Below are 16,070 nucleotides of genomic sequence, written 5' to 3' on the forward strand. Positions count from 1 at the left end.
AATTCGACTCCATCATTAGCTTTTGTAATTCATTTAAACGGAGGTACATTTTTAAGCCGGGATTTTGTGATTTCAAATTCATATATCAAACCTAGAGATATACACATACGGGCATGTTCAAACCTTATTATCATCCACTTTATTCATACACATACACATTTTTGCTTTTGTCATCATATTTAGGATAAACACATTTGGAATTTCATTTGAATTGGACCGTATGATGATATTTGCTTGTAGTAGCTCAATGATCCATATTTGAATTGAATGGACAATCTAAGTTTCGAGTTGGAGACACTGATTTTCAAAACTTGCACATTTTTTTTGGCGTGCAAAACAAACAAATTGTCGGCCATGATATCATAGTCGGCCGTACGAGAGCAGAATACTTATAATTTTAGGCGCCAAAAGCTTTCAAACTTCCCGCTCACATCGAAATATCACGCGCCCAAAAGTTTAGCCCTGCGATATTCCTGTTTTACCCCTGCCACATGAACGGAAAAGGGCTGCTTTGGTAACTCCATTGTTTTCCCCTCTTTGCCCCCAACATTCTTCCCCAGAGCCCGTCCCCTTCCCCTCCCAGACCCCCCACACACGGCAAGCCGCCGAATCTAGTCCTCCGCCGTAGCGGTGGACCTCACACCCCGCCGGATCTTACTTCCGCACCTTGGAACCCCCAACTGCCAACTCACCACTTCACCGGAGCCGCTTCAGCGACTGGCTTGACCATCGCTCCAGATCTCCTTGACCGCCATCATGGTCCACCACACCGGATCTGCTTAACCAGCGCCCTCATCCACCAAAGCGTAGGCCCTTCACTGACTCCCTCGTCCGCCCCTTCGCTAGCCCTTCATACAAGCCCTCGTCCCCCGCAACAGATCCGCCTCATCGAAAGCACTGGACAACGCGCCCGCTGAAGCCTTCGTCCACTACACCGGACCCGCTCTACGGACGCCATATTCAACTCCACTGGCCCTGCTTTACCAACGCCGCAGCCTCATCAAGTTATTTCTATTTGTACTCCTTCGGTTTTTCTCTTTATCGTGCAACTGTTCACTTACCACAGAGGAGCTTTCTTGTATGTTGACAGGCGCCGCAACCGTAGCACCGGAGCAGCTTCAGCAACGGCGACAGACGGCCCAAACTCAACCGCAACACGAGCACCATCGACGATCCTTAGCTATCAAGTATGACAACGATACCCATACGCCGCCGAGAATCAGGTACTATTATCCAACGGCCGGCGCCTGCGTTCACTTTCTTAGCATAAGCACCGCACCTTTGAATTTCTTCAGGGCATCATTCAAGTTTTCATGAGACGTGTTATTCTTCTTGCACCTGTAGGGCCATACTTCTGGCAGTGAACATGTTACATGTGCTAAATTACATACCAGTGCACATATAGTTAATATGCTTTAGTTTTGTCCTAAGTACTCCGTCCGTTCCAAAATAGATGACCCAACTTTGTACTAACTTTGTACTGAAGTTAGTACAAAGTTGAGTCATCTATTTTGGAATGGAGGGAGTATTACTGTACTTCCTAGATATCACTGCCTACTATTTTACTTCTTGAATGCTATATTTATGATAATGGTGTTGTTCTGATGCCACCTGTTGGTTCCATCAGACTGCTTAATGTTCTCTATGCTTAATTACACGTCAGCAAACTAGCATGTGGTTCCGCTGCTTTTTGTTCGTTTCACCCTACATTTTCTGATGCTAGCTATTACATCCCTCCTCCGAGCCTCTGTTCATTACTTGTTTGTGTGTTCTTGATCTTCCCAAGTTGCATGACTAATTTGATGCTTCTATGAATTATGGAGCTGCCAACCCCATCAAGCAAAATATTTGTTCTTTGGGGCTGGCACCTCGAACAAGCATAAAAATAGAGGGAAGCAGATATATTGTCATGTATGCACACACCCTTCTTTCATTAGTTTAGATGAACCATTGATGATCAATTCAGACCAGTGCATGCGATTAAAATTAATTTTACTTAAATAGAGGGTGCAGAATAAACTACAACAACTAGATTTGCAACCAGGGATGCTGACGATATCTTCAAAGAACATTGCAATAGCAACGAGGCTTCACAACAACATATGGTTAGCCAGTGTGTTTTAGTACATGTGAAATGTAATGCGAGTGGGCTGCTTTCTTGGCTTGTGCCCTCAACCTGTAATCCTACCGAATTACAAATAGTTCAGTTGTCTGCTTTGTTGTATTGCTTAATTCGAATGCTTGTTTGTTGTTACGCTATACCTGAGTTGGCCAATATGTCAGCAGTGCCTGCTGTACTATCGTAAAGAAATGCATGCCTATTTCATTTGAGTCCATAACTTTTCCTCTCAACTTCATCACAAGACTGTCTTCGTAGTTTATATGAGGCCACACTGTTAAGTGCTTTCTCAGATTATTTCAACTGCTTAGATGCCTTAGCAACTTAAATATAGCGGTGGTACACTCCCTTTCAACTAGGGATGTCAAATGGGTCCCGTTTAATCCCGATTAAAGACCACTAGTGGTATGATAGTTCAAAAGAGTTTTTGTTTTTTTAGGAAAATGAAATACGGAAGTAGAAAAAACTAACTAGATGGGACTGGCAGATGTCGTTTATTTTTCACTTACATCCCTAGTTTCATCTTACCATTTTAATTTCTTTTCGGCTGATGCTGCCTCGAACCATTTAAATATAGTTTGCCATGATCGGTAATAATCCGTTCGTCATTTACCATGTAAGCTTACTACCTGGATCATACGATAACTATCTCTTACTTATGTCCAGCGGAAACCTTTCAGGATGTCGTTCACACTAGGACACAATGTACAAACCCAGAATCTATTTGTGTAAGCAGTGCGCCATCCATGTTACCAGATGGTAGCAGTTCAGAGGCAACACCGTCGGAGATCAGTCTGAGCACATATATTATAGTGCTTGAGGCTCTACTAGAGGCAGAAAGAGATAGTGTGGCTGCCATGAATGAGGTAATCTTTATCTTGAGGCTGGAAATTACGGAATTAGCGGCACACATTATGAAAGCAACCCAATAATTGGAGGAAGTAAGAATGTTGCATTTGAAGACGGAGGAGGTCCTGCTGTTTCTGCTATCTGAAGCCCAAGGTAATCCCGGTTCTTCTTTAGATACCAGTTGAAATTGTCATTAGATTATTGTAGTTGCATGTTGTGTCATGTCTCTGAATGGATTATGTTGCAAGACCCCCTATGTTGTCCATGTGTTGTAATGATCCGAATTTTTTAGGCGAGGTAATCCTCGGTACTTGTATGATTGACATAAGGTGAACTGTTTTTCGTGTGAGCATATTGTATTGGATGAAATAACTGTTTGACTCAGAGTGTATCCAACCTACTGAATTCAAAGATCACGGCATTTCTAAATCATAATCATATATAAAGGTGGAATAAATCTTTGTTGTGGTTTTGAAGAAATAAATAACAAAACATAGAATTATCTGTGGATATTCGTAATCGAATACAAATTGGATTTGAATTTAGTTTGCCAGGGCCCAGGGCAAACGTGAATGCTAATTCTCCCAAGTTTTGAACAAAGTGGCTAAACACCCACTATAATTTGTGGACTTCCCGAAGCAAGTGTTTGTGAGATGGAAATTACTGTCTACCCCTGACACTTGACATCCTTATCGACCGGATTTACACTGCTGTCGATAGGGTTAGACTAGTAACTTCAATCAGACGTGACACGACGGCCTCTGAGCCCATTCAGACACGGTGGGCGCCAAACATGGGCGGCAAAACACATTTGATTCAAGATCGTCCAAAATACATGTGTCTCTTCCTCCATTTCCCCATTCATACACGGTGGGTGGCAAAACAAACTCTCCTCATCCGAAATCGATGTAAGCTAATATTTTAAATAGGGGCAGATGTGTAACTTCCATCAGACGTGACACAACCGCCCTACCTGTCAACCCCGTTCATACACCATGGGCGCCAACCGTGGGCGGCAAAACACCCTCTCCTCGCCCGAAATAGTTACCGGCAAATATTTGGGAGATGCGAGATTACCGTCCTATCCCCAACCGACGCGATGTTCGAAATTTTAAACGGGGGATAAGTTCGTAACTTTCCCACATTTCAGAGAAGCGCGTCCCAAAGTTTGAGATCCCCTCCCCTCCATTTCCCCATTCATACACCATCGGCGACACGACAACCTCCACACTGCAGCCAGCCTCCTCCGCCCGCCACCCCATCCTCCACCTTGCTGGAGCCGCTACCCCTACCCCGTCGTCCACTGCAAGAGATGGACGTCTCTCATCCACGGCGCTGGACCAGGATCCTTTCATCGCCTCCTCTCGCTTCATCGGTGCCGTCGTCCACCTTGCCATTGCCGCTCCTACCACCGCCTCATCCACGGCAACAGGATATATCCCCCGACCCGGCCGTCTGTCGTCTAAAGTCTTCTTCCCTGCCGCCGACAGCCATCGCACCCGCAGCACCCTCAACATATCAGCATAGGCCTACACGGCGTCGCAAGAGAGGTGGTACTCTTCCATATGTGCTTAAGTTATTGATCTCACCCGGAAAATAGATCGTAGTTTGTTTACTATACTTTTCTTGTCCATACCAAATCGTAGTGGCTAGTTGAAAGCAAACATTGGTTGCGAAGTAGTTTTGTCCGGTTTGCACCTTCAGATCTGCCATGGCACGGGCACGATACTCGTAAAGCTTATGGCTTCCCCCTTTATATTCACTACCATCATCGTAGGTGCTTCGTGTCGTGCTAGCACTACTCCTCAAGACCTCAACCCAAAGCTTACGTGTTGAAATACGAATTTCATATGATGCTCATATCACTAAAACAAAGAATGTTTAATTGGTCACCTAATGTTCCTATATTCGTTTCGAAAAGCATGTGTGCCACCCACTGGTCCAGCTAGTTCCACTTTCCTGATTTTTCTCTTGATGCTTAGGGTTTTCCCCTTTTATCTACTCTACTATGATCTGTGTAGGTGCTTTCTGTCCTACTAGCATTACTCCACCCTTCAAGCTAAACAACACAACACTCAGAATTCGAAAGCTTAGTTATTCAAATATGATTGTGATATGATACTGATATTAGTTAACCGACACATATAATTGATTAGCTAAATGTCCCACTTGTGTTTCCAAATGCATGTCGCAACATATAGAGAGACAACATAATTGCATTTCTTTGTCACTTGTTGAACATACTTTCTTTTCCATACCAAATCTTAGTTGTTATTTCAAAGCAAACATCGGTTGCTAACTACCCTTTGCGCGGTTTGCAGCTTCAGATCTGCCATCCCACTGTCGCGATCAACACTGTACTCATCATGCTTATGTTTTCCCCATTTTATGATGACCACAATCAGCCTACGTGGTTCGTGTCTTAATAGCACTGCTCCACCCATCGAGCTAAACAAGCTTAGTTGTACAAATTCATATCTGATATTATTGTTGATATTAGTAAAACTAAGAGATGTTTAATTGGTTAGCTAAATGTTCCTACTTTAGTTTCGAAATGCATGTGAGCCACACATGGAGAGACCAGAAAGAATAGTATTTCTCTGTGCGCTCTGGTTCATCATGGGTGGCCAACCGACATTGTATTGAAAGACTTGTAATATCTTCAATCTACTTGCTCTTCTGCTCTTCTTTAAGATGATACTCTTCTCTTGCAGTCGACTGGTCAGGTCGAGTTGTTCTCCCTTAGTATATTTTCAATCTGTCATGTCAGGTTGACTTGTTCTTCTTTACTATATGTTGAAGCTGTCATTTGTGAAGTGTCATCACTTCTGGAGCTCTCATATTTTGAGTAGTAGGCCACATTATATTAATGCACACAACAAATTACAGCATGCATGGCATCTCTTAAAAGAATTGCAGAGATAGCACAAAGGGGTTTACAGGGAGGTAGTATTGGATTAGAATCACTTCTGCATTACAAAGAAAATATCACTTGTTTTTATGTTTTCATGCATGTCAGATATTGAACATTATCAAAATGAATATGAGAATGGGCGCACGAGAGGAATATTGCGGAACAATCCACTGGCTAACAAACTTGGCATGGTGGAGGATGGCCTATCTTATTCACCCATCAAGGTGCTTGCTCTAATTTTGCAAAGTTGTATTGGTCACACATATTGTGCATCTGACCTCTTGCATTACTTCTACTTTGTTACACCATCTGCTTAGTTTAAGCATCATATATGAGTATATGCCATACCTATCCATTTTTTGTACCTATTCCATGTGTCGTCACACTATGTTTTTCCCGTCAAATGTTGTTCTTTCGTAAAAGATGTCCAAAAGGAAGAGGGTGAGTGCAGATCCTCAAGGAGTACAAACTAGGTATTTGTAAAAGGTAGTGATACCTGTTAAATCAGATAGATCAGCAGCCACATAAAACACAGGCCCAACTGTACCACACTTTACCCCTACTCCAGTGGCCAAACCCCTATTAGAACTGCTGGGAGCCCAGCGTCAGGTACTGTCTATGATATCAATTCAAAATTTGAACTCCTACATTTCTGCTTGTGCCTTACCTTCTCTCTTGTATGAAAACTAATTTCAGATGAATCTCCTTGCTCAAAGGATCATACGATCTCAAAACAATAATGGGCTCTGCATTGCTCTTGTCAGTACCTCTCTCCCTTTTTCCTTGTAACGCTGTACTTAATTAATTGCTATTTGATTATGTATCATCAGTCTGCACCTGAGCTTCATTATCCTCTGTTTCTTCCAATATTATTTGATCTATATTTAATCTTTGCAAAATGTAGAATAATGGCAACACTTATAAAGAATTTTCTTTGGGGAATTTATTGAATTATCCTTCCATCAACATGGAGAAGGGCTTTGTCCAGCCCGTGTTAACACTTAATGTAAGTTCATCCTTCTCAAGCCTTCAAACTTTGTTCTAGTATAGATTTGGATAGGCATCATTTCCTCCACTGCTGTTTGCTTTGATGTTTACATCTGATTGGATGTTTGCAACAACTACCAGTTTCAAATTCTAGTTGTAAAAACATGTTCCTTATGCAGAATAGATCCATTTATTTTCTTATCAAGAAAGCTATTCTCCTGCCGACTGGCAGTTAGCGACAGATACGTACGATCACTCCCGCCAGTTTTTTCTTTCGATCTTTCTTTATGATCGCTCCCGCGCCCTCTCGCTTTTTTTCCCTTCGATCTTTCTTTTTGATCCTGTCGCTCATGCCTGCCTTTTTTTTCCTTTAGCGCTATTTTTTTTTACTTCAGTGCTAAAAAAGTATAAGTGCTACGTGTAGGATTCGAACCTAGCACCTGTTGTGTTTATACACATCATTCTTACCATTATAACAACTAGTACTGGTTGTTCTCTATCAAAAGATAACGAGGTATTTGTACCTTTTTACTACTATATGAGAAAAGAAATGAAAAAAATCTTGTTCTTTTTCTTTGGATTGCTCCAATAACTCACATACAATCATCATGATATCTAGTTTCATGAGTCTCAAGTTGATAACACCCTATTAATTTTCGTGCAGGGGTGGGGGTGAGGGGGGGGGGAGTTGATGAAACATCCACTCGGTAACTTTGTGTGTGAACAACATGGTAACTCACACATCATAGATCTGATAACTCGCATATCATAGATCTGATAACTTATATAACTTAGTCCTGATAACTTTGGCGTAGGGTGGGTGTTGATGAAACATCCCCCGGGAACTTTTTGTGTGAATAGCATGATAACTCATACATCGGAGACCTGATAACTTATGCAACCCGGTCTTGATAACTTTTGGCCCATAAAGGTGATGAAATATAGTCTGATAACTTTTATGTGAATATATGTATGTCATTTACAACCCCGGTGTATTGAGGCCGCTTGAAGGCCCCGCTCACCCGAAGTGATTTATAAAAATTCTTCTTTCTATCACGGTAACTCACACATCGCTGACCTGATAACTTATGTGCATAGGTCTTGGTAAATTTGGCGACCGAGTGGAGGGAGGCACGTTGATGAAATACCCCTTGGTTATTTTTTGTGCGAATTGCTTGATAACTCAGACATCGCAGGCCTGATAATTTTGGGAGAAAAAGATGTTGGAAACAAATCTTGATGCTAGTAGTTTCCATATTGTAGTTTCGACCTTGTAGTTTTATAGCCTAAAAAATCATGATAAAGCTGATAATTGAACTCAAGACTTCAATATTGAGATCTTAACACACTAGTCAACTCACCCACTACTTGGCTCCTGACAAGTTCAAATAAAATACCACTTTTTTACCATCTGAGGTGAACAAATTGTTAAAACATACCCCCGATAGCTTTCTGTGTAAATAAGATGATAACTTACATACAATTAACCTGATCACTTACATATAAACGCATTGATAACTTTTCACCTTGGGCAAAAAGTTCTAGAAATATGCCCTGAAAACCTAGTGCAAATAGCATGGTAATTTACGCACCAGACAACCGGTAACTTACATACAACACATTTGATAACTCTTTACCCATGTGAAAAATGTTACTGAAACATGTCCCGGTAACTTTTTGTTGTCGAAACATACCCAGTGTGAAGTTACCACTACCCCATGCTAAAGTTATCGTGCTTCTCATCGTATAGTCATTAACCTTCTCATATTATAGTTATCAGGCTTATCATAGTATAGTTATCATGTTGCTCAAGTCATAGTTATCACGCTGGTCATGCCAAAGTTACCAAGCAAAAACAATTATTATCGCTGATATGACAGAAAAAAGAAAGGTTAAAATAACCTTGTTTATATTTGATAGACAACAACTAAGGGTGGCTTAGTTGCTTATTGGGCTCAAACTCTAATGAATAGACCTGGGTTGAAGTCCCCTTTCCAGCAGTTTTATTTTCTTTTCATATTGTGTAGCCAAAAAAACCAGAAAAACCACTAGCGATTTACTATTGGCGTATACGGTTTTCGAGAGAAGAAGAAAAATCGGTGGAATCGAGCGTGCGGGTCACGAGAGGAAGCTGGGTTACGGTCGCGCGGATCTGTCGCTAACGACCAATCGACTGGTCGTTAGCACAGTCCTTTGCTTATATAATTGTGAAACATGTTATGTGTGTCCTTGTATCTCTTTCAGAGTCGCATCTCTTACGCCAGGCAGAACTTTAGGGAAGATATTGAGCCAAACCATCTTGAGGACAGCGAGATGACCCCAAGGTCCTGTCTTGATGAAGACAGTGAGTTGAAGCTACTCACCAACAGGTGTGAGACAACCTCTGTGCAGTCGCTGCCTCAATCAGTTCGACTTCTTCAGTCTCAACTTAAAGCGGAAAGGCTTGCTTCAGCTCAGCTCTGACTTGAAGTCAAAGATGCAATGAAGATGTCAGAGAACTGCCGTGCGCACCATCATGCCATAAATCTAGTGTTGATGCATCTATCGTTGACACAACTGAGGTCTACTCATCTTTTTTGGCTATTTGGGGGGGCTGACCTGGCCAGGCCTAGTGCCTTCTGAAGTGCTCTCAGTTTTGTATATTCTTTTGTCGGTGCATTTATTTGCACTGGTGGCGAACTTTGATGCCCAGTGGATGTAATATGTGTGATAGCCATGATAGCCTAGCGTAAGTTGCTTGCTTATTTATTTCCTTGTTGTCTTGTTTATTTGTTTGCTTGTAGTCATTGCAGTTCTTTTTCCGTGGTTTGCTAGTGGCTGCAATAACCTATTTTTTAAAACTAGGCCACAATAACCATGGGTTAATATTTACTGTAGTGACACTGGGCCTCCTACGGGCCGTAGAAACAGTGGGTCTTCTACGGGCCATAGAAACAGTGGGCCTTCTACGGGCCGTAGAAACAATGGGCCTTCTACGGGCCATATCATCAATGGGCCTTATACGGGCCGTATGATCGATTGGCCAAACATGGGCCAATAACAGGCCGCATTGTGGTCATAAACGGGCAAGAGTTGGAATCGTCCGTTCATGGGCCGACCATAACGGGCCATTGTTAATAGGCCGTATTTGATGATGCTATGAAAATGGCCCAACGTATTAACGGACCACAAATGGGCCGACTGTAACCACGGGCTGAATTTGGCCCACAAGCAGAAAATGACAATAACGGGCCGTAAGTAAACGAATGATGGAAATGATCCCAAGAATAAATGGGCTCTTAGAAGGCCGAAAGATAGCATGGGCTGGAAACGGCCCAACGGAATAACGGGCCGTTAATGGGTATAAAGTGATGCACTGTTCATTACGGGCCAGTTTCACCACGAGCCGTTAATGGGTGTAAAGTGATACACTGTTCATTACGGGCCAGTTTCACTGCGGGCCTTTAATGGGCCAAGAGTTAAAAAGGGCCTCATATGGGCCGAAAGATGTCATGGGCCATACATGGGCCAGAAGTGAAAATGGGCTGGTATCATATTGGATGGCCCAGATGACGCTACTGGGCCTAATTCGGATAGGGCATAACGGGCCTTCGGTTAGCGGGCTGTAAATGGGCTATATGCGAACAGGCCGTTAACAGGCTTTCCATGGGCCGGCCCGCCACCTTTTGACCAAGTCAAACAGGCCGGCCTTTTCACAGGAATGGGCCTCTGTTGGGCCGTGCCACGTTCCGACGTATCATTGGCGCCTTCTGTCCAATGAGTGGATGACATCTGTCCCAACGATGAGCCGACATGTGTTTCCTCCAGCCAATGATGATTTTACACGTGGAAAATCCCCATTGGTCGGGGCTATTAACGGGTTATCAGATCCAAAATCCGACCCGATAGCTTAACGGCATTCCGTTATGGTGGATGCCATGTGTCGGTCACCCTTAACGAAAGCACTTCTGTGACGCGCGATTTATCGTCATGGAAGTGGACACTTCCGTGATGATAATTTTGGTAATGTCATGGAACACTTCTACGACAGCACAGGTATGACTATCTTGATTCTGTCATAAAATCTTCATGGATGTACATGCATGACAAAAAACACGACCTACTGTGACAAACACGTATCATCACGGAAGTGTATTTTTTTGTAGTGTAAGGTACACATCAATAACATGTATATCACATATACCTTTGTTCACCTTGCCATCCTTCTTACCCGCCAAATACTTGGGGTAGTTCCGCTTCCAGTGACCAGTCCCTTTGCAGTAGAAGCACTCAGTCTCAAGCTTAGGTCCAGACTTGGGCTCTTCACTTGAGCAGCAACTTGCTTGCCGTTCTTCTTGAAGTTCCCCTTCTTCCCTCTACTTTTTTCTTGAAACTGGTGGTCTTGTTGACCATCAACACTTGATGCTCCTTCTTGATTTCTACCTCCACAGCCTTTAGCATTACGAAGAGCTCGGGAATTGTCTTATCCATCCCTTGCATGTTATAGTTCATCACGAAGCTCTTGTAGCTTGGTGGCAGTGATTGAAGAATTCTATCAATGACACTATCATCAGGAAGATTAACTCCCAATTGAATCAAGTGATTTTTATACCCAGACATTTTGAGTATATTCTCACTGACAGAACTATTCTCCTCCATTTTCCAGCTGTAGAACTTATTGGAGACTTCATATCTCTCAATCCAGGCATTTGCTTGAAATATTAACTTCAACTCTTGGAACATCTCATATGCTCCATGGCATTCAAAACGTCGTTGAAGTCCCGGTTCTAAGCCGTAAAGCCTGGCATATTGAACTATTGAGTAGTCATCAGCTTTGCTCTGCCAGACGTCCATAACATCTGGTGTTGCTCCTGCAGCGGGTTTGGCACCTAGCGGTGCTTCCAGGACGTAATTCTTCTGTGCAACAATGAGGATAATCCTCAAGTTACGGACCCAGTCTATGTAGTTGCTACCATCATATTTCAACTTAGCTTTCTCTAGGAACACATTAAAATGCAATAGAACAACAACACGGGCCATATATCTACAACAACATAGACATGCAAAATACTATCAGGTACTAAGTATATGATAAATTAAAGTTCAATTAATCATATTACTAAAGAACTCCCACTTAGATAGACATCCCTCTAATCATCTAAGTGATCACGTGATCCATATCAACTAAACCATGCCCGATCATCACATGAGATGGAGTAGTTTTCAATGGTGAACATCACTATGTTGATCATATCTACTATACGATTCACGCTCGACCTTTCGGTCTCAGTGTTCCGAGGCCATATATGCATATGCTAGCCTCGTCAAGTTTAACCCGAGTATTCTGCGTGTGCAAAACTGGCTTGCACCGGTTGTATGTGAACATAGAGCTTATCACACCCGATCACCACGTGGTGTCTCGACACGACGAACTTTCACAATGGTGCATACTCAGAGAGAACACTTGTACCTTGAAATTTAGTGAGAGACCATCTTACAATGCTACAGTCAAACTAAGCAAAATAAGATGCATAAAGGATAAACATCACATGCAATCAATATAAGTGATATGATATGGCCATCATCATCTTGTGCCTTTGATCTCCATCTCCAAAGCACGTCATGATAACCATCATCGCCGGCGCGACACCTTGATCTCCATCGTAGCATCATTGCTGTCTCGCCAACTATTGCTTCTACGACTATCGCTACAGCTTAGTGATAAAGTAAAGCAATTACATGGCGATTGCATTTCATACAATAAAGCGACAACCATATGGCTCCTGCCAGTTGCCGATAACTCCGTTACAAAACATGATCATCTCATACAATAAAATTTAGCATCATGTCTTGACCATATCACATCACAACATGCCCTGCAAAAACAAGTTAGACGTCCTCTACTTTGTTGTTGCAAGTTTTACGTGGCTGCTACGGGCTGAGCAAGAACCATTCTTACCTACACATCAAAACCACAATGATTTTTCGTCAAGTATGTATTTTTTAACCTTCAATAAGGACCGGGCGTAGCCAATCTCTATTCAACTAAAGTTGGAGAAACTGACACCCGCCAACCACCTGTGTGCAAAACACATCGGTAGAATCGGTCTCGCGTAAGCGTACGCGTAATGTCGGTCCGGGTTGCTTCATCCAACAATACCGCCGAATCAAAGTATGACATGATGGTAAGCAGTATGACTATTATCGCCCACAACTCACTTGTGTTCTACTCGTGCATATAATATCTACGCATAAACCTGGCTCGGATGCCGCTGTTAGGGAACTTAGTAATTTCAAAAAAAATCCTACGCACACGCAAGATCATGGTGATGCATAGCAACGAGAGGGGAGAGTGTTGTCCACGTACGCTCGTAGACCGAAAGCCGAAGCGGTATGACAACGCGGTTGATGTAGTCGTACGTCTTCATGATCGACCGATCCTAGTACCAAAAGTATGGCACCTCCGTGATCTGCAAACGTTCGGCTCGATGACGTCCCACGAACTCTCGATCTAGCTGAGTGTCGAGGGAGAGCTTCGTCGGCACGACGGCGTGATGAAGGTGATGATGAAGCTACCGGCGCAGGGCTTTGCCTAAGCACTGCAACGATATGACCGAGGTGGATTATGGTTGAGGGGGCACCGCCACACGGCTAAGAGATCAAATCAACTTGTGTGTCCTAGGATGCCCCCCTGCCCCGTATATAAAGGAGCAAGGGGGAGGCCGGCCGGCCCTTGGGGCGTGCCAAGGAGGGGGAGGAGTCCTCCTCCTGGTAGGGGTAGGACTCCCCCTTTCCTAGTCCAACTAGGAGGAAGGGGGAAGAAGGAAGGGAGAGGAAGATGAGAAGGAAGGGGGGGCGCCCTCCCTAGTCCAATTCAGACTCCCTGTAGGGAGGGGGCACGGCTGCCCCTTGTGGGCTGCCTCCCCTCTTCCCTATGTCCCATGTAGGCCCAACTTTCCCCGGGGGGGTTCCGATAACCCTTCGGCTCTCCGGTTTTCTTCGAAATCACCCGGAACACTTCCGGTGTCTGAATATAGCCGTCCAATATATCGATCCTTATGTCTCAACCATTTTGAGACTTCTCGTCATCTCCGTGATCACATCCGGGACTGCGAACTACCTTCGGTACATCAAAACACATAAACTCATAATACCGATCGTCACCGAATGTTAAGCGTGCGGACCCTATGGGTTCGGGAACTATGTAGACATGACCGAGACACGTCTCCGGTCAATAACCAATAGCGGAACCTGGATGCTCATATTGGCTCCCACATATTCTACGAAGATCTTTATCGGTCAAACCGCATAACAACATACATTGTTCCCTTTGTCATCGGTATGTTACTTGCCCGAGATTCGATCATCGGTATCTCAATACCTAGTTCAATCTCATTACCGGTAAGTCTCTTTACTCGTTCCGTAATGCATCATCCCGCAACTAACTCATTAGTCACATTGCTTGCAAGGCTTATAGTAATGTGCATTACCGAGAGGGCCCAGAGATACCTCTCCGACAACCGGAGTGACAAATCCTAATCTCGATCTATGCCAACTCAACAAGTACCATCAGAGACACCTCTAGAGTACCTTTATAATCACCCAGTTACGTTGTGACATTTGGTAGCACACTAAGTGTTCCTCCGGTATTCGAGAATTGCATAATCTCATAGTCATAGGAACATGTATAAGTCATGAAGAAAGCAATAGCAATATACTAAACGATCAAGTGCTAAGCTAATGGAATGGGTCAAGTCAATCACATCATTCTCTAATGATGTGATCCCGTTAATCAAATGACAATTCATGTCTATGGCTAGGAAACTTAACCATTTTTGATTCAACGAGCTAGTCAAGTAGAGGCATACTAGTGACACTCTGTTTGTCTATGTATTCACACATGTACTAAGTTTCCGGTTAATACAATTCTAGCATGAATAATAAGCATTTATCATGATATAAGAAATATATAAATAACAACTTTATTATTGCCTCTAGGGCATATTTCCTTCAAGGTCAACAATCTTGGCCGGAGCATGACGCCGCCATGGGTGCGGAATGGGTGGCAAGCCAACGAGGGTATGCTGCTTGTCTCCTTGGAATTGGTGGCATCAGAAAGCACGTCAATGCAAACCAAAGCAGGCTTGATCTACCCAGAACATCCAACGAAACATAAATGTTGTAGGGATGAAAGGAAGTCGCACATTTCATATGCTCATACATGCGCACTGCGGGTCAACAAGAAGTGAGTAGTGTTATGCAATGCCACTAGTCAAGAGCTTAGTCTTAGCTAACCAGTTTCATATGGGGCATGTGATCTTTGAGTGCAACTGTCAATTGTGAAGCACTGGTGCAGACCGTGACTTGTTTAGACTTTGATCTCTCAATGACGTGGAACCTATTTAATGAAGTGAAACTCCTTATCTTGCAAACCTTGAGTTTCATGTAGTGTTTAGCCGAATGGCACGCAAGAAGACATCACATGTACCTTCCTCTTTAGGTGCATGAAGATTTCATGATAATCATGCATTTTATTCTACGGACTTCCTTGACATTGTATCTTGTATTGTGGCTCACGATCTACCCGTGCCCACAAGTTAATGGAATGTATGCAACAACAACAATTATGGAGACAAATGATTGACCAAACAAAATAGATGAACAGAAGGATCATGCCCACATACAATAGCTGGTATTTTGTGCTTATACAACCACAAACAGATCAACCCGGTGCCTGCAAAATTACCGGCCATTTATTTCTGCCTGCAAAATATAGAAATTAAGAAACTACAAAGATATAGACATTGCTAATTAGCGAAAATCCTTCGCATTATACAACCACAAACAGATCAACCTGCTGCCTGCAAAATTACCGGTCTTTCATTTCTGCCTCCAAAATAGAGAAATTAAGGAACTACAGAGATATAGATTGCTAATTAGCTATAATGCTTGGCATTATTACATATACAGTAAGAACACCACTACATGTGTAGCTGGAAATGTATCATGAAGCAACCACCACTGGGCACTACCATGAAAGATAGACCTCACTTTACGAAAATTGAAAATTGGAATGGACCAGCATGCACTATCTGGACACCAACACAATTATTTCACCAGACTAAAAGGAAAAGAAAATACATCTTCTCAAAAGCAACATATAAAGCGACAATACATGATTCTAGAGACACCAATGTTTGGTTGATGCACCAGTGCCCCATT

This window comes from Triticum aestivum, chromosome 1B (assembly GCF_018294505.1).
Source record: "Triticum aestivum cultivar Chinese Spring chromosome 1B, IWGSC CS RefSeq v2.1, whole genome shotgun sequence".
NCBI classification, from domain to species: Eukaryota; Viridiplantae; Streptophyta; class Magnoliopsida; order Poales; family Poaceae; genus Triticum; species Triticum aestivum.